General features: G+C 40.5%; 1 protein-coding gene across 1 annotated transcript in view; it reads left to right on the top strand.

The window, feature by feature from the left end:
* Positions 1–746: 746 nt before the first annotated feature.
* Positions 747–22,726, top strand: part of Oct-TyrR (Octopamine-Tyramine receptor) — a 1,114,805-nt gene continuing 1,092,825 nt past the window's right edge. Inside the window, exon 1 of the mRNA XM_068225823.1 lies at positions 747–781. The gene's annotated coding sequence lies outside the window, so the exon portion shown is untranslated. The remainder of the gene's footprint in view (positions 782–22,726) is intronic.

Genomic DNA, 22,726 nt, shown 5'->3' with positions numbered 1-22,726 from the left:
ACAATAGCCAATGAACGAACGGTCCCCCTTGGGATCTCTCGCTCACTGGCTGGGCTTAGCTAGGCAATAATGGGGGCAGTATATCTTCAAATTCATCTGGCTCTGGTGATGGATCAGAATTTTCTTCGGAAGATACCACATCTCTCGTTGGATCATCATAATAATCATCATCTGATAAATCATCAATGTCGCTGCCCTCTTTCAATAGAGTGAATAGGTTCTCATATGTTCAGAATGTGATATCAATTATGTCTACATTTTATAAATTTTAACTTCGTTATAAATATACCTGACACTTTCGGAATGTCATATCTTCATGAACGATGCCTACTCGAGTACAAAACGATAGTAAACATTGTAAATGAAGGAGAATTCGAACCCTCGCTGTCTGAAAATTATGTACATCTACCATGCACACCTCCTCAAAGATAGTTAAAATGTCCAGATTAACGCATTTTAAGTCTGTGTTCACTCGGAGACCGAAAGTTATCGCCTAGAGAATGTGCTTGTGTGTTACAGTATTACGGATGAGAAGAGCGTTGTGACATACGAGGTTTTCTTTCTTCACCGAAGATTCGTCAGCCAATGACGATACTGTGTGGCAACCTTTGTTATACTCGCATGATTTGTTGAGAGTGCGCAATTTCTTATCCATATAATTGTGATAGTAAAAATAGTAGGTTAAGTATAAATTATATATATGGATCTTGGTAGTGTAAAATATTGACATTATTAATTCTTGTTTCAGGTGTTGATTCAGTTCGTTTGAAGGAATAATTTGGTAAGTACTCTAACGTATGCTCTGTGCCCTACCTTGTACCTAAGACGCTAATTTTAGTCGCTGTAGTTGAGTAACTATGCGTGTAGAAATTAAGTTTTAACGTGCAATCTGACTGAAAAGTACAAGTATAATATATTAAGAGAAAATTTTCACCAGTTTAAGGACCAATTTCAATTAACATACTGTATATTCAGCTGTTAGAAAATTTATTTTACGCCATTGGAATGCATCGGAATTTCTGGCGAATAAACGTTTAGAAACCAGCCATAGATAAACTCATTTTCTAAATTCAACCTATTCTAAGATGCATGACATGGCACAGCCAGTTTATAATTAATTTGTTATCTGTTTCCATGTCTTCATTGTATTTTCTCTGTGGGACTTTACTCATTGAGGAGAATTAGGTCTTCTACATAATAATCAATGTGAAATTAATTGGTTCGATCCCGGTCAGTCCGTTGTTATTTGAAGGTGTTTAAATACGCCAGCGTCCTGACGGTAGATTTACTAGCACGTTAAAAGTCTCCGGGGGACAAAATTCCGGCACCTCGTTATCTCCGGAAACCGCAATAGTGGTTAGTGAGACGTAAAACCAGTAAGATTAAATTATTAAAATATGTGGTTCCAGTTAAAATTACAACCGAGGAACCGGAATACCAAGTGGAGAGTTAAACCTATTTTTTTCTCAAGTTGTTTTATGTCGCAACGACACAGACAGGTCTTATAGAACAGGAAAGGGCTAGGAGTGGGAAGGAAGGAGCCGTGGCCTTAATTAAGATACAGCCCCAGCATTTGCCTGTTGTGAAATGGAAGAACACGGAAAACCATCTTCAGGGCTGCCCACTGTGGGGTTCGAACACACTATCTCCCGAATACTGGATACTGGCCGCACTTAAGCGACTGCAGTTATCGAGATCGTTTAAACCTAATCAGCAGAATCCATGTTCTGTTACGAACAACTTTCATTGGCTTCGGAGTCCGTTAATAGTATATAGCATAACACAGCTATACTGATTTGTCGTCCAATGTATGATTTATTATTCGAATGGTTTCAACAAATGAGTAAAGATTTCTCCCCAACATACGTCACTTTCGATTATTACAATATAGTGTATCGTTTTTTGTCAGCCATGAAACAATCTTCAGAAATAAAAGCAAACGAGGAAGACATCTTTCTTCCAAAATACATGAGAGCTAATGGAGAATTATTTTTTTTCTCGACGTCGTATCTCCTTAGTGTTCAACAGAATAACTACAACGCTATCGGAGGACATCACATATACGTACGTACCTGCCTGTAAACTCTATTTATTTATTTATTTATTTATTTATTTATTTATTTATTTATTTATTTATTTATTTATTTATTTATTTATTTATTTATTTATTTATTGACTTTAGCAGTGGCGAAGTTAGAGCTCGCGTCCCTCTCTTACACTTAACCACATAATTAATTTACAGATCATACATATATTAAGGAAATGTACTATTCTATTATAAAATTAAAGATAAGCTAAAAATTACAGATTTCGACAACGTATAACGGGGGAAGGAAACAGAGTTCAAAAAATAAAATAGAATAAAATTCATAGCGTGAAGATAGTAAGAAAGAGACAAAGTCATAATGAAAAAGTAAGATACAAACTGAAAAAATAACAAATGCATAAAGAGAACGCAGTAAGTAATAATGTAAATGGAAATATAAGTATGGCCATAAAAGTGATTTATGTACAAAAGTAAGAAGCTAAATATTATGTTCATTACACTATAATAATAATAATAATAATAATAATAATAACAATAATAATAATAATAATAATAATAATAATAATAACCACAGTCACACAACCTATCATACGTCATCATACACACGACACAAACACACGAAGCAATCAGCGGTATTCAACAGGTAATCTGTACATGCAGTCTGAAATTTTTATATTGAGTTTGAATTCCTGACAGCAGCTGGGAGTGAATTCCAAAGTCGTGACCCAGCCACAGCGAAGGATCTGTTATACATTGAGGAGTGGTTGACGGGAATAGCGAGGGAAGTTCCAGATCTTGTGTTACAATTATAGAATGAGGATAACAAGTGGAATTTTGAAGAGATGTATTTGAGTAGATTTTCCTTCTGAGTTCGATATATCAACGTAAGTACGTGGAATTGTCGTCGCGTCTCGGGTTTCAGCCAGGAAAGAAATGTGTAGCTAGGGGTTATGTGATCATCGTAACTCAAGTTAGAAACAAATCGAAGACCAGAGTTCAATGCTCGTTGTAGTTTCATAGTTTGTTCACGGGTCGCATCAACGAGGACAATGTCGCAGTAGTCAAGTATTGGTAGTATGAACGTTGGGAGTAGTTTTCCCATCTTTACGTCTTCTGGAAAAATGTCCTCATCTCGTTTCAGAGGGTGTAGCGTCGCGTACATTTTTCTACATGTATTTGTTACGTGTGCAGACCAATCACGAGTTTCTGTCAGGGTCATACCTAAGTTTTTCACTTCCTTAATGAACGGGATTACGGTGGCATTTAATGTCACCGGAGGAATAGCATAATTTTTATACTTGGTTTTAACAATTTCTGAAAACCGATAATGATTGTTTGAGTTTTTGGGGATTGAGGAGGAGAGAGTTGTCACTGGCGTACACACTACGTTGTTGATGGTCGGAGTTAATATCTTTTATTGCTTTCGATATATCATTTATATTAACGTGGCAGTAAATCTGGAGGTCGTCGGCAAAGAGTTGATATCTATTATACTTTATTTTAGAGGAGATGGCATTAATATAGAGGACAAACAAAAGGGGACCAAGAACAGAACCTTGGGGGTTTCCTGCCTTCCGAAGTCGCCACTGAGAAGCAGTATCTTTTACTATAACACGTTGCATACGATCTGTAAGATATGCGGTGAAAATTTTTAAAGCAACCTTACCGAAAAACGATTTGAGCTTCATCAGCAATGTCTGTACGTTTATCGTGTCAAAAGCACTGCTGAAGTCAAGGAGTGTGAGTATAGTCACTTGTCTTTACTCCATTGCTTGTATGATGTCCTAGGTCACTTTGAGTTAGGCAGTTGCTGTGCTATGACCCTTCTTGAAGCCAGATTGAAGCGGGTCAAAAGAGAGTGAGACTGAAGGTATTCCCGTATTTGCGCATGTACCAATCGTTCTAACGCTTTGAAGAGAGCAGTTAGAATCGAAATGGGACGGTAATCGGATAGGAGTTTCGAACTCGGGTTTTAGGAAATGGAATTTCATTGGCGTACTTCCAAATTGTTGGTAATGTGCCGTTCTTGAGTCAGTAAACAAAATTATGGGTGAGAATGGGTAGAATAGTGTCAATAATATTATGTATGAAAGTAATAGGAATTTCATCGACACCACTTGCTTTGGATTTAATAGAATACGAGACTTTCTTAACTTCATCAGTGCTGACGATGCGAAAGGCAAAGCAGGGGCGATTTTTTGGGACAGGTGGTGGGACGTTATTTACGTGTGGTCTGTTAAGCGGATTAGACTGGGCTCTCTCTTCCGTGAAATACTCATTTAAATCGTCGAGAGGAATGTCAGGTACCTGAAGCTGTTCATGTGTTTTTCCTATGCCCATGGCTCTGAGATGCCTCCAGGCAATAGCCGTATTTAGGTTACTTATTGATTCGCGAATATATTTAAATTTAAGATTACGGATGATTAGGTTTATTCCTAATTATTCTTTACTGTTCGTGGTCATTTGGGTCCTGAGTACGTTTGTAATGGCGGTAAAGAACATCACGATGAGACATCATATTTTTAACTGCAGAAGTTAACTATGGATTAGGTTTGCGGGATATTCTGATGTGTCTTTTCGGTGCAAGGTTGTTGTTTATATGGTGTATTAACGAATTAAATGTATTTATTTTTGCAACAATGTCTGTCAGATTTAAAATGCTATTCCACGGAAGATTGTAGGCAAATTGTCTTAGTTCATACATGTAAATATATTTCATATTCCTGCACGTTATTTACCTAGGTTTATATTTTGGAACGCGAAGTGAATAGCCAAGAAATATAAGATCGTGGGTGGACACGGCCGGTACTGAAATTTGTCCGTGGGTTACCAGTTTCTGGAGTTGTTAGTCAATTTGAGATCTATTAAGGTGTGGGAAATGTTGTTGGCAGTATGTACATGCTTAGTAGGGTCAGAGGGAAGGATAGTAAAGTCACATGAAGAAAATAAGTCTTCTAGTTTCTTGGTATCGTGTTTCTTCGTGAGTAGATTTGTATTGAAGTCCCCTTAATAGGCTGGTAGCAAGTTAAGTAGGTGCGTTTCAAACTCGGTCACCGAGCTCGATAGCTGCAGTCGCTTAAGTGCGGTCAGTATCCAGTATTCGGGAGATAGTAGGTTCGAACCCCACTGTCGGCAGCCCTGAAAATGGTTTTCCGTGGTTTCCCATTTTCACACCAGGCAAATGCTGGGGCTGTACCTTCATTAAGGCCACGGCCGCTTCCTTCCCACTCCTAGCCCTTTCCTGTCCCATCGTCGCCATAAGACCTATCTGTGTCGGTGCGACGTAAAGCAACTAGCAAAAAAAAAAAAAAACTCGGTCAAGTAAGATACTTTAGGTAGTCTTTAAACCACTCAAATAAGTATTTTCTGTCCACTAGCAACTACTTCAACGATCATAAACTCCGGCCTCGGCAATCCACCAGTCGATGAGATACAAATGACACGGCTCTTCAGGTCATCTCTATAGTAGGGAACAATACCTCCTCCCCTCTTCCTTGTACGACCATGGCGTGTAGGGGAACAGTGGGGTGCCTGAATCCGCTGAGTCAGCATTTTTCCTGCTGCGTCAGCTAGTATTGTTGCAATGCCGGTTCCAATGCAAGGTCATTGACACCTAGTATAGTAGTATGGCTAAGCCGATTCGCGAATTTTGCAAAAGAGGGCGAGTCTAACCTCACAGTCGCTATCTTCAGCGGCCTAACTACACTTTAACGGCTTTAGTTGCCCTTCCTGGCGCCTAAGAGAGCAAGCCTAACATTATGGAGGGCCTAACCTTAGTTTTACGGCTAGATGCCCCTCACGACGTGTACAGTCGTTATCATGGAGGGGCTTAACGTTACAGGACATAGTTTTTCGCCGAAATGCCGTTCCCGACGCTATCTTCAGTAGTAGAACAATGATGATTCTCCTGACGTTCATTTAAGTAGTAGGGCAATGAGGATTCACATAAGTAAGCACACATGGAGGAGTCTAACTATACAGGGCCGTATTTTTACGGCAAGATGCCCTTCGCGATTCCAATTGCACAAGATGGCGGCTATACATAGGCTCTTATGAGATGCCTAGGAGCGCTCCGCAAGATGGCGGCTATACACGGCTTCTTATGGAGAAAGATGCCGGACCATGGGCGATTGTACAAGATGTCGGCTATACATGGGCTCTTATGGAGAAAGATGCCGGTCATGGGCGATGCTACAAGATGGCGGCTATACATGGGCTCTTATGGAGAAAGGTAACGGCTATAAGCTATTGTGCAAGATGGCGGCTATACATAGGCTCATATGGAGAAGGATGCCGGCCATAGGCGATTGCACAAGATGGCGGCTATACGTGGGCTCTTATCGGGAAAGATGACGGCCATGGGCGATTTTACAAATTCGCGCCTATAGATGGGCTCTTATGGAGAAAGATGACGGCTATTGGCGATTGCGCACGATGGCGGCTACACATAGGCTCTTATGGATAAAGATGCCAGCCATGGGCGATTGCACAAGATGGCGGCTATACATGGGCTCTTATGGAAAAAAGATGACAGCCATGTGCGCTTGCGCAAGATGGCGGCTATACATAGGCCCTTATGAGACAGCCAAGAGCGCTTGCACAAGATGGTGGCTATACATAGCTTCTTATGAGACGGCCTAGTGGCGCTTGCACAAGATAGCGGCTACTCATAGACAGCTTAGGGGCGCTTGCGCAAGACAGCGGTCATACACAAGCTCATATGGAGAAAGCTAGCCGAGGGTCTTACTGCGCAAGATGGCGGCTATACGTAGGATCTTATGAGGAAGATGACGGCCATGGGCGATTTTGTAAGATGTAACTTGAAATTTTGTTCGCAAATGTACTATTTGAATCTGTTGGCATGGGTTATAAGCGTATAGCTCATGCTGAAAGTGAAATTAATCAGAATGCCTAGTGCTATAAGAAACATATTGCTTACATTTAACCCCCAAGCAGTCGAACAAATTATCGCATAAACATGTAACATGAAATAACGGTTCGGAAACATTATTTCTATCTGTTGGCATAGGTTATAAGCTTGTAGCTCATGCAGGAGCAAAACTAAACAGAACGCCTATAGAGAACGCTGGCCCAGGAGCCACTGTGCAAGATGGCGGCTATAGATAGGCTCTTATGGCCTTTTCCTTCTCTGATGGTGCACAGCCACCCTCCTCCTCCTCATACGTATAGCAAAAAGGTAAAAGAGCATGGGGCACAGCCGCCCTCCCCCTCCTCTTTCTCATCCGTATAGCAAAAGGACACAAGAGCTAAAGGGCTTTTCCTCTTGGCTATACATAATCTCTTATAGTCTCCTTCTCCTCCTCCGACAGGACGTAAGGAAGCAAGAGAAAACATGTTGACTATTGAACAGAAAATACTTAGAACACAATAATCACTGTGCTATATGTTTTGATTCGATAAGACAAGTTGAATGCTGTTACAATTAGCGCACACTAGCATTGATTGTATAACAAGAGGAAACATGTTGACTACTAGTGTTTAGAACAGAAAAAACGTATAACGCAAACACAATAGTTACTGTGCTGTATATCTCTATTCGACAAGACAAGCTCAATCCTGCTACAATTAGCACACACTAGAATTGATTGTAGAAGGAGCTAATGCTGTATGTATTCATCCAGCAAGAGAAAACATGTTGACTATTAAACAGAAAAAAGCTTATTACGCAAACACAGTAGTTACTGTGCTGTATGTGTATATCCGACGAGACAAGTTCAACCCTGTCACAATTAGCACACACTGTAATTGATTGTAGAACAAGGTAATGTTGTATGTCTTTATCCAACATAACAAAATATGTTGACAAGTAGTGTTGAGAAAAGTAAAATATTTTAACGCGCCTGTGCTGTAAGTGTCTATTCGACAAGACAAGTTGCAATTAGCACACACCAGAATTGATTGTAGAACAAGACGAACCATGTTTTCAAGTATTTAGTACAGAAAAACTTATAACGCAAAATATTTTAAGATTTATCTCTCTGTTGATACAAAAGCACTTCTATGTTATCAGAGCGCATACATGGAATTGCAAACGTTGCATATCTCTATCCGACGTACAGTTGTACTTCTTTTCAATTACTGGAGATAAAATTATTACTACATTGCAGGGGATACGTTTGTTCTAAGGAGATCGATTTTGAGGTATTCGAACACATGCAACAGAGAAAAAATATGTATAGTGATTTAGTTACCGTACAGAATAAAAATGATACTACTGCGCAGTTAAAATTATTTTACTACTTAGCAGGGAATACATTTGTCCTACATCATATTGTTTTAAGGAAAAAAAATATAGATTCCATGTAAGAGAAAAAATATTTATAGATTTCGAACTTTTTTTATTTTGTTACAATAGAAAGAAACATGGATTAAAACCCTGTTCTCTTATCGCAAACACCGTAGAGAAAAAAATTATAGGATTCGAACTTATATCCCAGGGGGAGAGGAATTGATGTTCTTCCTCTTAAATCAATAATCACTACTACTATGCAGATAAAATAACCCAAGACAATATGATTTTCTGCAACTACATCTTCTCTCGATATTCATATTATAATTTATAAACATCCCAACAACCTATATAACCATCTCCTTGTAATCCCGAGAATCGAACGCGTGATTATTTAATTGTGCAACGACAACGCTGTAATCATTGACAGAAGGGAAACTCCAAGTCAGCGGAACGATAGAACTAGAGGATAGATGTACTTCCTTACAGTAATCACTACTATTAATGTGATTAGCGCACACAAGCTATATGCTACTAGGTATCGTATCCCCAGCCACATAGTAGGACGGTGTCGACACTTACGACAGATGTTTAGTACACACAGTGTTTAAAATCGATGTACGAAATACAGAATTAAACGTTACATTTCTCTTAAAACAATAATCACCAGTACCACGATTAACATTACAGTTTGAACCGATTATCTTACGATGCGGAGGCTAACACGTCGCAAACCTTACAGTCTACATTTGATTACAGATAAGATACAACTTCAAATTTTTGCCTGGTGCAAAAATGTGAAACTACGAAGACGCATCTTCAGAGTGCTGTTCGAACGTGTTCGCTCCGAGCTGATAGCTGCATGCAGTAGCATGTGAAAAAATGGTAGAAAAATTATCGCTGCCTACTATTACTCTGCATCGTAAATCTACACATTCATACAAAAGATGCTTCCGGTTTTCGACGGCGTTGACTTGTAAATTATTAGCACTGCACAGTAGAAGCGCACACACTTACCTGAGATTAACAATACTTACACATTGAAAGGGAAATGAACGGATCTGCATTTAACACACAGTTCATTCAAAGAAAATATTTGCGAGCTGGCTGGCTCGTGACCGGTAATAAGCGTAAAATTACTAATGAAACAGCAGTGTGCGTCGACTGCACGTCGTGGCTTACAGAGGAATACTGTACCGAGTTAAGATTACGTGGATTTTAAATTGCCCGCCACCACGTACATAAGGTGGCAGCAATGAGATTCAGCGCCGTAAAGATAGCTGCAGTGAGGTCAGCGATGCTCTATTGTCCTTAAAAGTCAGGTTAGCGTCCGTCAAGATGACAGCTTTCACCTTGACAACTGTCAAGAAAGCACGTGGTCAAGCACGTGGCTTTGTTTACAAATAAGAGCACGTTGTCGTGATGTCACGGTCACGTGGTATGCTGCGTCAGCATCCGAAATTCAAAATCTACGCCGATGTGGTTAGAAATTGTCATAAGCACGTGGATTTCAAATTCAGCGCTCTACGTAGTTAAGTTAGTGCCCATAGATAGGACATGCTAAGATAGCAGCTATCATCTTAACAACGTAAGTGATTATTGTTTTACCGTTTATTCACATGCTACTCTTTGCAACTATCAGCTTGGAGCGGGCAGGTTCGAACCGCACTCTGAAGGTGATTTTCGCTTTCTAATTTTGCACTACGCAAACAATAGAAGTTGTATCTTAGCTGTAATCAATTTTAGACTATAAGGTCCGCGACGTGTTAGCCTCCGGATAGTAAGATAGTCGGTTCAAACTGTAACATTAATCATGGTAGTGGTGATTATTGTTTTAAGAGAAATGTAACGTTTAATTCTGTACTTCCTAAATTGATTTTAAACATTGTGTGTTCTAAGCATCTGTTGTAAGTGTCGATACCGTTCTACTATGTGACTGGGTGTTCGATTCCTAGTAGCTTATAGCTTGCGCGCGCTAATCACATTAATAGTAGTGATTATTGTTTTATGAGGAGGTACATCTATCCTCTAGTTCCCTCGTTCCCTTGACTTGGAGTTGCCCTTCTGTCAATGATTGCAGCGTTATCGTTGCACAGTTACGTAATCACGTGTTCGATTCCCGGGATTACAAGACGGTGGTAAGTATAGGCAGTTGTGATTTTTTTAAATTCTAATATGAATATCGACAGAAGATATAGTCAGTATTCGGGAGATAGTAGGTTCGAACCCCACTGTCGGCAGCCCTAAAAATGAATTTCCGTGGTTTCCCATTTTTACACCAGGAAAATGCTGGGGCTGTACCTTAATTAAGGCCACGGCCGCTTCCTTCCCACTCCTAGCCCTTTCCTGTCCCATCGTCGCCGTAAGACTTATCTTTGTCGGTGCAACGTAAAACAACTAGCGAAGAAGGTATAGTTGCAGAAAATCGTATTGTCTTCCGTTATTTTATCAGCATAGTAGTAGTGATTATTGATTTAAGAGGAAGAACATCAGCTCCTCTACCCCTGGGATGTAAGTTCGATTCCTATAATTATTTTATTTCTCTATGGTGTTTGCGATAAGAGAACAGGGTTTGAATCTATGTTTTTCTCCTATTGTAACAAAATCAAGAGTTCAAAATCAATACATTTTTTCTGTTGCATGGAATCCATAACGTTTCTCCTTAACACAATATGATGTAGGACAAAGGTACCCCCTGCTAAGTAGTAAACTAATTTTATCTGCACATTAGTATGATTCTTTATTCTGTTACGGTAACTAAATCACTATACTGGGACCGTTCACCGTCATGCCATGGAGATGTTAGGAGGTCTGGCTAATTATATATGCCGTTTTCCGCAACATCCTGTGACATATAACGCAGTAGTTAGCATTCTGTATGTCAAACCGGGGTATGATCCGCGACCCGCCAGTCCGGAAGGAGCATTTTTCCTACGCTGTTATGAGAAGAAGACAGCGCAGTATTGTTAACCTTGAAACCGCGCTCTCTTTCCGAGCGAGCGAGAAGGGATGATAACGCTACGCACGGAGATGGAGGTTTTTGAGACAGGGCCAAATTAAGGTGTGTCAACCGTTGAAAAATAAATGCCCACTATAAATTCAACACCGCATTCATTAGTACCACTTCACCATAATTTACGAAAAAGCGGAAGAAGAAGAATACCTCATTATGAAATAATTTTTCTAAATTTTTAAATCAGGTCCTATTCGAACTAGTGTATTTTATGCTGACTGTCAATGCATATAAACACAATACTTTAAATATGGATCAGTAATGACGCCTATCATACAGTAGTACGCAGATCAAAGGCGACTACTGACAACATGTGGAAAAAGGTGGGAGATATTGCATGATGAAACATGACGCATGATTTTCCAAAAGGACGCTTTGGAAATTATGAATAACCTACTGATCGCTTTGGTTTCACAGATGTTCAGTAGAAAGTAGAGGTCATGAGCTTTAATTCGATTATTATCACGTCGTTCAAAAACTTCGATTACCGGACCGTCATTTCCAACAGGGGCGTATTTCACTTCCCCCCTGACCATTTTTCCGGAGGTTATAAATATAGCCTGGACCGAGACACTGTATCTCATTCTCATCCGTGTAGCTGCGGTGGTAACACGTTACTTAATTGTCGTCTGTGTAGTGGCAGCCCAACATATGAGAAGCGGACTTGGATATCAGTTACTTGGATATCAGTGTATCAAGTGTTGTGCCATTGAAGAAACACATCAATGTGATTTAATATTTTTACGGAATAAGCCGTGTGGTACAAGTTAATGTACATAATTGCCGAATAGAAGCCTTAATTTGGTATTTCAACATCACAATCGTCGAAGATAGTTAATGATGACTTATGGTGCAATCACCAACGGAGGGCAAACGCTTCAGGTTATTTAGCGTGGTGAGACAGTTAATTAATATATGCAGGGGCTAATTATCACTGCTCCTGAGCATTTAAGAACGAGTGACATTTAGCAAAAATTAAATAACTGTTCTTGACAAAATTAATATTCGCATCCTCCAGGGACATTCGTTGTGGTAGTCTCTGTGACCGTCAGGGAATGAACAGTGATTTTAACAAACGTATCACTACTTATGTTAATCTGTTTGAACTTAAGAGTGGATCTTGTTACAAGTAGGCCCCCTTTGAAAGTGCAAAAAAAAACAGTATTTGATAACTCATTCTCCGTTTTTCTGTATGTTCGTGAGTGGTCGTCGAACCCAAGACTCGGAGCCTGCAAGAGTCGCGCCTCAGTGCCTGCAATCAGCTTTACAAGGATCGACCCGAAATTCAACTGAGAAAACAGCAGTTCGAGTCATGGATCGTCGTATGAAGAAGAACCAAGGACTACTAGGAACAATAATATTCATCATGTTCGTGTAAAGATCTAAGATGTACCCTAGATGACAGCAAGCCTTACTCAGCAAATGTTAAGTACATACTTTAATATACCCTAAACACGAGAGAAGAATGCCAGTAATAATAATATTTGTAAATATTATAATGTCATAATTAAATATTAAATATGTAGGGAACATTATGCGCGTATGATTGGGAAAGATTTATTACTATTAGTTAGGATCATCAAGTGATTTTTAAGATAATCATTGATATTTAACAAAAATTCATTTTCATGAATTATTATATAGACTTCAAAGTTCTTAGCTTATATGAACTATCTTTGGGAAGAACGGCAAGTTAGCTAGATTTATATTTCTTCGTCTGGTAAAGATCTTCAGAGTAGTTTGGATATAAATGATACTTTGAGATTCGGGTATTTGTAATCCCGGACAATATTAGATAATCATTGGAGTTGATCCAAACCGAGGTGTAATTAATTTATAATTATATGTGAAATTGTGAGTATAAAATAACCTGAAATAATGGGGTTTTCTCTGTGAATTAAATGAACGGATTGAGATACTATGCCAAGACATGAGAGGGCGAAGCTGTAACATGTTTTGTTGTTGGAGTGATAAGGAAGAATAAATAATTACAGCTGTTGTGAGACATAATATTGGGCTGAATATATAGCCAGATAACGAGTAATAAGAAATAATGGCTTTCAAGTGAGTTCATACTTGACAATGAGCCGAGATGATATACAGGGTGTTAGGTGTATACGTGCAGATATTAAGCTAGTCGGCTAAGAAAAATACATCTCATAATATATGCTATGTACTTTTTACCTTGTCCTATTAGTTTGCACATAACTGAGCCAAATATTTCAGGACCTAATGTGTTTTGAACGGCCGTAGCAGGATACGCCGGTGATGTCATTCTGTCCACGCGTAGCGGAAGTACAGTAGCCGAGTATAGGGCTTGTTGAACCTGTTTCTTATCGCAGGCCAACACATGTTGTTGTGCACTTCCCCTAAAGGCTTGGCAAGTAGAAGAGGATGACTCACGTGCCAGGTCACTTGCTGTACTCGAAAACCGGTGTAGGGTACTCTGTGTGAAAAGTACACAGAATCCTTACAGTGACGTCGAAGATCCGTACAAGCACATACGTGCGAATCAAGTGTTGTGTATTTGTGTGCGATTTTTAAGACGTCAATGGCATTACTCAGTGATCCAAGCTGACAAAATGAAAGGAAATGGTTAATAAGTAAATGAAATATGGGCGCAACATTTCTGTGCTGTTATTGCGACAGTCTACGATGAATTTCTGACAATAGACAATGCGGGTTGTCTATGCTTATTCATAAACTTTTTAGGTCATTGAAAGGACGGTGGACACTGAAAGAAAAGGCTATAAGTATTCAGTGAAATTGTTATTAATGAGACAAATTTCAAAAACCGTAGTTGCATCCATCGTGAACATTGCTCGAAGGAAAAAGACCTACTGTGGAATTGCCGCCGGGCATTTCTAATAGAAGGCTTATTCTTCTTTTTCCTAATCTGTTTACCCTCCAGGGTTGGTTTTTCATGGGACTCAGCAAGGGATCCCACCTCTACCACCTCAAGGGTAGTGTCCTGGAGCGTGAGACATTGGATCGGGGATACAACTGGGGAGAATGACCAGTACCTCACCCAGGCGGCCTCACCTGCTATGCTGAACAGGGGCCTTGCGGGGGTATGGGAAGATTGGAAAGGATAGACAAGGAAGAGGGAAGGAAGCGGCCGTGGCCTTAAGTTAGGTACCATCCCGTCATTTGCCTGGAGAAGGGGGGAACTACGGGAAACAACTTTCAGGATGGCTGAGGTGGGAATCGGACCACCTCTACTCATTTGACCTCCCGAGGGTAAGTGGACCCCGTTCCAGCCCTCGTACCACTTTTCAAATTTCTTGTCAGAGCTGGAAATCGAACCCGAGCTTCGGGGGTGGCAGCTAATCACACTAACCACTGCACCACAGAGGCGGACGGAAGGCTTATTACTGAACAGTAAGTACCGATAGGTAAAATGATGACTGTAATGGACCCGTTTAATTAGAACTTCCGTAAAAAAAATATTATTACTACTACTACTACTACTACTAATAATAATAATAATATTAATAATAATAATAATAATAATAATAATATCTTTACGTTCCACTAACTAATTTTCACGGTTTTTGGAGACGCTGAAATGCCAGAATTTTTTTATCGCAGTATTTTTTAATGCAAATAAATCTACAGACACGAGATTGACGTATTTGAGCACCTTCAAATACCACCGGACTGAGCCAAGACCAAGCCTCCCAAGTTGGGTTCAGAAGGCCAGCACTTTACGCAGTGCTGCACCAATCATCTTGCCGGGCTGAGTGGCTCAGACGGTTGAGGCACTGGCCTTCTGAGTCCAGTCTTGACAAGGTGCTCAAATACGTCAGCCTTGTGTCAGTAGATTTACTGGTACGTGAAGAACTCCTATGGTACTAAATTCCTGCAAATCCGCGTCTCCGAAAACCGTGAAAAGTAGTTAGTGGGACGTAAAGCCAATGACATTATTATCATCATCTTACCTGCACAGTTCATAGGGGTATCTTACCTGGAGTTCCTCATAGGTACGTTATTAGAGCTTTCAGAGGACGCTCCGTTTCGACTACGCCGAAACATGTGGTTTTTACACGATGGTCCACCACCTGATATAAGCCGCTTACTGCGTGATAATTTGGATCAGTCCTTTGGTCTATGGCGAATAGGACGACATGGACCCATCAATTGGCCCGCCAGATCTCCAATGGATATTACGGAAGACTGGATACGGAGAAGTGATTTTCTTTTGTTAGTTGCTTTACGTCGCACCAACACAGAGAGGTCTTATGGCGACAATCGGACAAGAAAGGCCTAGGAATGGTAAGAAAGTGGTCGTGGCCTTAATTAAGGTTCAACCCCCGCAATGCCTGGTGTGAACTTGGGAAACCACGGAAAACCATCTTCAGGGCTGCCGACATTGGGATTCGAAGCCCCAATCTCCCGGATGCGAGCTCACAGCTGTGCGCTCCTAACCGCATGGCCAACTCGCCGGGTACGGAGATGTGAAGCCTGCAGAGTAGTCCAGGGAGGTCACTTGAACAGTTGCTACGTGTTTCACATTGGTATGTCAGATGTTACACCATTTCTGCAGCGTATTGAGTTGGGAGTTCAGTTCTCAATCGATGTAGTATTTTGAGTCTCGATAGTTCGATATTCTCATAAATCCGAGCAGAAAAATTGAAGTACCGGTAACAAAAATTATAAATCTAGAGTTTCAGTTCGCGATTGCCTTGTACGTGGCGCAAGCTGAACACAACACACGGAAGACGTGCTTGTTAAAACGCTAGATATTGACCTTGAACACAGCATGGCAGTTCTTCATTCTACACTGTACTGGTTTGGGTACATTGCGTGTGTGTGTCTATTGATGTGCATGTTTGATTTTTATACACAAAACCTGTTTGTCACACTTTGTCCTCTAGTGCTAACCACAATACGAAGATACACCTGACTCATCGCAAAGAGACCTGGTTCTGGTCTTACGCACACTATCCTGTAGTAAACTACTGCGAGCGATGTAGGCACGGGTGAAGTACATTTCATCTTGTTTCCTCCTACACCACGCATATTTTACTATTTTCTTCCCTGCCTTTCAGGTCCTAATGACTTGTTAATAATAATACCGGTAATGTTATTTGCTTTACGTCCCACTAACTACTCTTACTGTTTCTGGAGGCGCTGAGGTGCTGTAATTTAGTCTCGCAAGAGTTCTTTTTACGCGCCAGTAAATCTACCGACACGAGGCTGACTTATTTGAGCACCTTCGAATACCATCGGACTGAGCCAAGATCCAGCCTGCCAAGTTGGGGTCAGAAGGCCAGCGCCTCAACCGTCTGAGCCACTCTGCCCGGCAGCAAAAAATATTATTATTATTATTATTATTATTATTATTATTATTATTATTATTATTATTATTATTATTATTATTATTATTATTATTATTACCGGCGAGTTGGCCGTGCGGTTAGAGACGAATGGCTGAGAGCTTGCATCCCGGAGATAATGGGTTCGAATCCCACTGTCGGCAGCCCAGAAGATGGTTTTCCGTGGTTTCCCATTTTTACACCAGGCAAATGCTAGGGCTGTACCTTAATTAAGGCCACGGCCGCCTCCTTCCAACTCCTAGGCCTTTGCTATCCCATCGTCCTATAAGACCTATCTGTATCGGTGCGTCGCACCGACACAGATAGGTTTTATGGCGACAGATATAACTAAGGACTAGGATCGGGAAGGAAGCAACCGTGGTCTTAATTAAGGTACAGCCCTAGCATTTGCCTGGTGTGAACATGAAAAACCACGGAAAATCATCTTTAAAGCTGCCGACAGAGGGATTCGAAGCCAGTACATCCCGAATATTGGATACTGTTCGAACTTTAGCGACTGCTACTATCAAGCTCGGTGATGATTTAAGAGTGGATTTCTGCCGCTGGTTAATTGATCAAGCACTCAATCCAGAATTTCAGTCAAGTGTATTAGTGACACATGAGGCAATTTTTATAGAAGGAGTGCTTAATATTTAGTATACCAAGGCAACCTCTAGCACCGGCTCTCAATTAATATCTGGATGGATGCAGTGGGAAGTCTGTCTCTTTGACCAATCGTCTTTTTATTAGCGTTATTTTGCTTTACGTCCCACATACTATTTATACCGTTTTCTGAGACGCTGAGGTGACGAAATGTCATATCGCAGGAGTTCATTTACGTGCCAGTATTTCTACGACACGAGACTGACGCATGTGTGCCCCATCAAATATCATCAGACTGAGCCAAGATTGAACCTGCCAAGTTGGAGGTCGGAAGATAAGGACCTCAACGGTCTCAGACACTCAGACCGGTACCAATCACCTTACTTGCATAAATTTGATCGGTGTAGCTTTCCTTATGGTGACGATGGGACGGGAAAGGGCTAGTATCGGAAAGGAAGCGATCGTGGCATTCATGACGTTACAGCCCCAGCATTTGCCTGGTGTGAACATGGAAAACCACGGTAAACCACCTTTAGGGTTGCCGACAGAGGGGTTGGAACCCACTATATCCCACTCATGAGCTGTGGAATATCCCCATTCAATAGGACAAGGCAGTTTCCAGCACCGGTTCTAATTAATATCAGGATGGGTGTAGTTGGAGGTCGGTTACATCTTTTTATTAATGTTATCTTGCTCCTGTACAGTAGATACAGTACGTTACTGGACCTTTCAGAGGACGTGTCGCTTCGACTACGCCGAACCACGTGGATTTTACACGATGGTGCAGACATTTCCTCAACGGTAGACAGGACGATGTGGAACTATCAATTGGCCAGCCCTTATTCCAGTGTATTGTTATGCCTGGGGGGACATGAGAAACAAAGTATACCGAACTGAGGTAACCACTTCGGATGACCTCCGTGAACGTATGTTTAAGCACCAGAGGATATTCTGAACCACAGTGGTGTCTTGGCTCGAATGACAAGTTGCTTTACGTCGCACCGACACAGATAGGTATTATAGCGATGACGGGGCAGGTAAGGGTTAGGAGTGGGAAGGAAGCAACCATGGCCTTAATTAAGGTACAGCCCCAGCATTTGCCTCGTGTGAAAATGGAAAACCACGGAAAACCATCTTCAGGGCTACCGACAGTGGGGTACGAACCCACTATCTCCCGAATACTGGATACTGGTAGCACTTAAGCGACTGCAGCTATCGAGCTCGGTGTACCAGTAAATATACCGACACGAGGCTGACGTATTTGAGCACCTTCAAATACCACTGCACGGGGCCAGGTTCGAACATGCGAAGTTGGAGTCAAAAGGCTGGCAGCTCAACCGTTTTAGCCACTCAACCAGGCAGGAAGCACGAAATGTAGGTACGTTTAATTTACTTAGTTGTATAATATGTCCATTTTTCGTTTGAAACAAAACGTTCGATGTGCTTCGATAATTCAATTCTGATTCTACTCATATGGATATCCTATGCCATGCATTTGTTCGTTGGCGCAAGGAACTGTCTTCCTTCTTCTACCTTTACGCAATGCATAACGGGGATCGTGATGCATTTCACGTCCCGGCGAGCGTATCCCAACCAATAATTATATCACACGCTCGTACAGGTCGCGCACCGACCCAGGTTTTCAGGTCATTTCCATACTCACTAGACCACAGGGCTGACGACCACAGATATCCCTATCCCCTAAAGGACGTAACAGCAAATGAACCAGTATTAACGCTGAGAATTCAATACATCTCCAGGGTCCTAAACCGATAACTAGTGTTGTCTGAAACCCCTAAGACGGAAACTAAATGCTAACAACAACAAACCAGTCTGGCGATAATGTAACGTAACATGTTGTAGACTGGTAGCCTTCAGCTGTTACCGTAGGTCAGTTGCTCGTAAACATAAAACCAGTTTGGCAAGTATATTACGTAACATCTCGTGGCATTGAATAGGGAGCGCTCAGCTGTCACAGTAGTACACTTGCTCTTAAACATAAACAGAACAGAAACCAGTTTGGCAGGGATGGCGCGTGACTTGCCTGTTATTAAAGGAAAGCTATTCATTCGCAAGAACAAGGCATACTACCTATTCTAAAAACATCGTACCCCTTTGCTCTCGAAAATAACTTCCGAGCATTACTAAAAGTTTGATATATAGTGGTTCGTCACATCGTTCTCTATTGGTACAATAAATATCTGCACGTATACACCTAACAACCTGTATAAGAGAAATGAAAGGGGGAGTGACGGACGATTTATGGTATCCACAACCCAGGACTAGTCACAGCTGTTATTGTGATGAACACGTATATGCTGGTCGACCGTAGGCCGAGCAAACTTTGCAGTCTCTAGCAAAGCGATATTAACGGGCCAAGCTCTTTTCATTTACCAAAGTAATCGCAAACTCATTCTAATTATACGTTGCAAGTAACACGGATAATTTCCGGATTTTGTGAAGGATAGATCCCTTCTCGTGCTAAGCATTAATTTAACCTCTGATTGGAGTCCAAAAATTTTTACCTTGGAAGCCGAAGCCTGTTGGTTCGAATGATGCTGGAGCAAAGATTTAACCAGATATTATGGCTTGGTTAAACCAAATCTTCAAGATGTGTTGTGTAAATATATTTGATATTTTTATATATATGTTTCTGTGTGTTTCATTATTTCCCAAAATGATATGGTGATGGGTTTGATTCCAGCTTTGACTGATTTTCTTTAAATATATAATTTGTTAGGTAAACCCAAGATACGCACATATATGTTCAGAGTGTATGTTCATCGTAAGTGTTCAATGTAAATATACATTTGTCGTGGTCAAATGGATCACATGTTCGATACTCGGCAATGCAATCTCGTGTGTATATCAGATGTGCTTATATTGTGTTATAATTTCTTTTCTTTTCTCCAAATCATGACCGGTAGACAAAGGATACTATTTAATATCCATTTATGACTGACACATGAAGGATATCTGGTTCTTACCCAGGAGTCTCGAGTTCGATCCTCGGTACCGGAACCATATTTAATATCCATTTGTGACGAGAGTTTAACAAATAAATTCAATATCCATTTTTAATATCATGTATCAGTGTATGTTGATCGAATGAATTGGTGTACATCAAGAATTAATTATGCCAAGACAATTTCAAGAAAAGAAGGCATATAATGTATATAATTGTATCAGTTTAATTGTTTCTTTTACTCATATGTTGAGATACAACATTATTTGTGTGGTTCATATCATTATAATAAATATGTTTAGAATATATACTTGAACGGAGATTCTTCTCATTTAGCACTATTAGCATATCCCTCTCATATTATAGAATCCTACTTTCATTATTTTAGATAGTGCCTATTTTATTTCTTTATCGGACATTCCATTACCCATATTGCTCTACGAATTCAGCTGGTGATGTAATGAAAGTAGGGAGGATGAGACTTCAAGCCTGGTAAGTGACTTTTGGCGGTTCTCATCGAAATGTTCCATCTGTACATCTGTTTGTGAAACCAAATTAAGTAATATTGCCCTGATTATACCTAATGTAAGCCTCATTTTTGTTGCCCAATTTTTGGGGCCGGTTTCATTTTGTCGGCCGATGTGTTCAGAGCTGGTTCATACTTAATTTGGTGCGACGATTAGAGCCCTAACGGTTGCAATACATGTAGGTTTTCTCTGTTGCATGCGTTCGAATCCCGCAAAGTCGATATCCTTAGAACAAACGTATCCCCTTCTATATAGTAATACTTTTATCTGCAGTAATTAAAAAGAAGTATAACTGTACGTCGGATAGAGATCTACAACATTTGCAATTCCATGTGTGCGCGCTGATTGCATAGAAGTGCGTTTTTATCAACAGGGATATTAATCTTATAATGTTTTGCGTTATAAGCTTTTCTGTTTTAACACTAATTGAAAATATGATTCGTCTTGTTCTGTAATCAATTCTAGTGTGTGCCAATTGTAACTTGTCTTGTCGAATAGACACCTACAGCTCAGTAGCGTTAAAATTTCTTTTCTGTTCTCAACACTACTTGTCAACATGTTTTGTTATGTCGGATAGAAACATACAACATTAGCTTGTTCTACAATAAATTGTAACAGGATTGAACTTGTCTTGTCGAATAGATACATACAGCACAGTAAATATTTTGTGTTTGCGTTATAAGTTTTTCCTGTTCTAAACACGAATAGTCAACATGTTTTCTCTTGTTCTACAATCAATTCTAGTGTGTACTAATTGTAACACGATTCAATTTATCTTATCGAATAAAAACATATAGCACAGTAACTATTGTGTTAAAAGTTTTTTAAGTTTTGAAATTTTTATAAGGAGGAGGAGAAGGTGGGGGCTATAAGAGCCTATGTATAGCCAAGAGATAGAGACCTTTCGCTATTTTCCCTCTTGCTATACGGTTGAAGAGAAGGAGGGCGGCTGTGTCACATGCCCTTTTGCCCTTTTGCTATACGAATAAGGAGAGGAGGGTGGCTGTGACCCGTCAGAGAAGGGATAGGCCATAAGAACCTATTTATAGCCGCCAACTTGCGCAGTGGCTCCTGGGCTAGATTTCTGAATAGGCGTTCTGATTAAATTCGCTCCTGCATGAGCTACAAGCTTATAACCTACGCCAACAGATTGATCTAATATGTTTCCTAACCGATATTACATGTTACATTTTTATGCGATAATTGGTTCGACTGCTAGAGGCATAAATGTAAGCAAAGTATTTCTTATAGCACTAAGAGTTCTGTTTAATTTCACTTTCCGCATAAGCTACATGCTTATACCCCATGCCAACAGATTCAGAAAGAATATTTCCGAACCAAAATTTCAAGTTGCATGTTTATCCTATAGTTTGTTCGACTGCTAGGGGCTTAAATGTATTCAATGTATTTCTTATGGCACTAGGCGTTCCGTTTAATTTCACTTTCCGCATGAGCTACATGCTTATAATCCATGCCATCAGATTCAAACAGTATATTTCCGAAGCGAAATTTCAAGTTACATGTCTATCCAATAATATCTTCGACTGCTAGGGGCTGAAATATAACCAATGTATTTCTTGTGGCACTAGGCGTTCTGATAAAAGCCCATGTATAGTCGAGCCTATGTATACCCGTCATCTTGCACAATCGCCCAGAGCCGTCATCTTTCTCCATAAGAGCCCATGTATGGCCGCCATCTCGTACAATCGCCCATAGCCAGCATCTTTCTCCATAAGAGCTTATGTATAGCAGCCATCTTGCGCAACTGCACTTAGGCCGTCCTTGTGTAGCTGCCGTCTTATGCAAGCGCTCGTAGGCCGTCTCATAAGAGCAGCCGCCATCTTGCCCAAGCGCCCCTAAGCCGACTTATAAGGAGCTGTATATAGCCGCCATCGTGTGCAATTGGCGTCAAGAAGGGCATCTTGCAGTAAAGCTACGGCACTGTGTAGTTAGACTCCTCCATGTGTGCTTACTTAAGTGAATCCCCATCACCCTACTACTTA

The sequence above is a fragment of the Anabrus simplex genome, chromosome 2 (genome assembly GCF_040414725.1).
Source record: "Anabrus simplex isolate iqAnaSimp1 chromosome 2, ASM4041472v1, whole genome shotgun sequence".
Taxonomy (NCBI): Eukaryota; Metazoa; Arthropoda; class Insecta; order Orthoptera; family Tettigoniidae; genus Anabrus; species Anabrus simplex.
The sequence above is the reverse complement of the archived record's forward strand: the minus strand, read 5'-3'. Positions and strand labels throughout refer to the sequence as shown.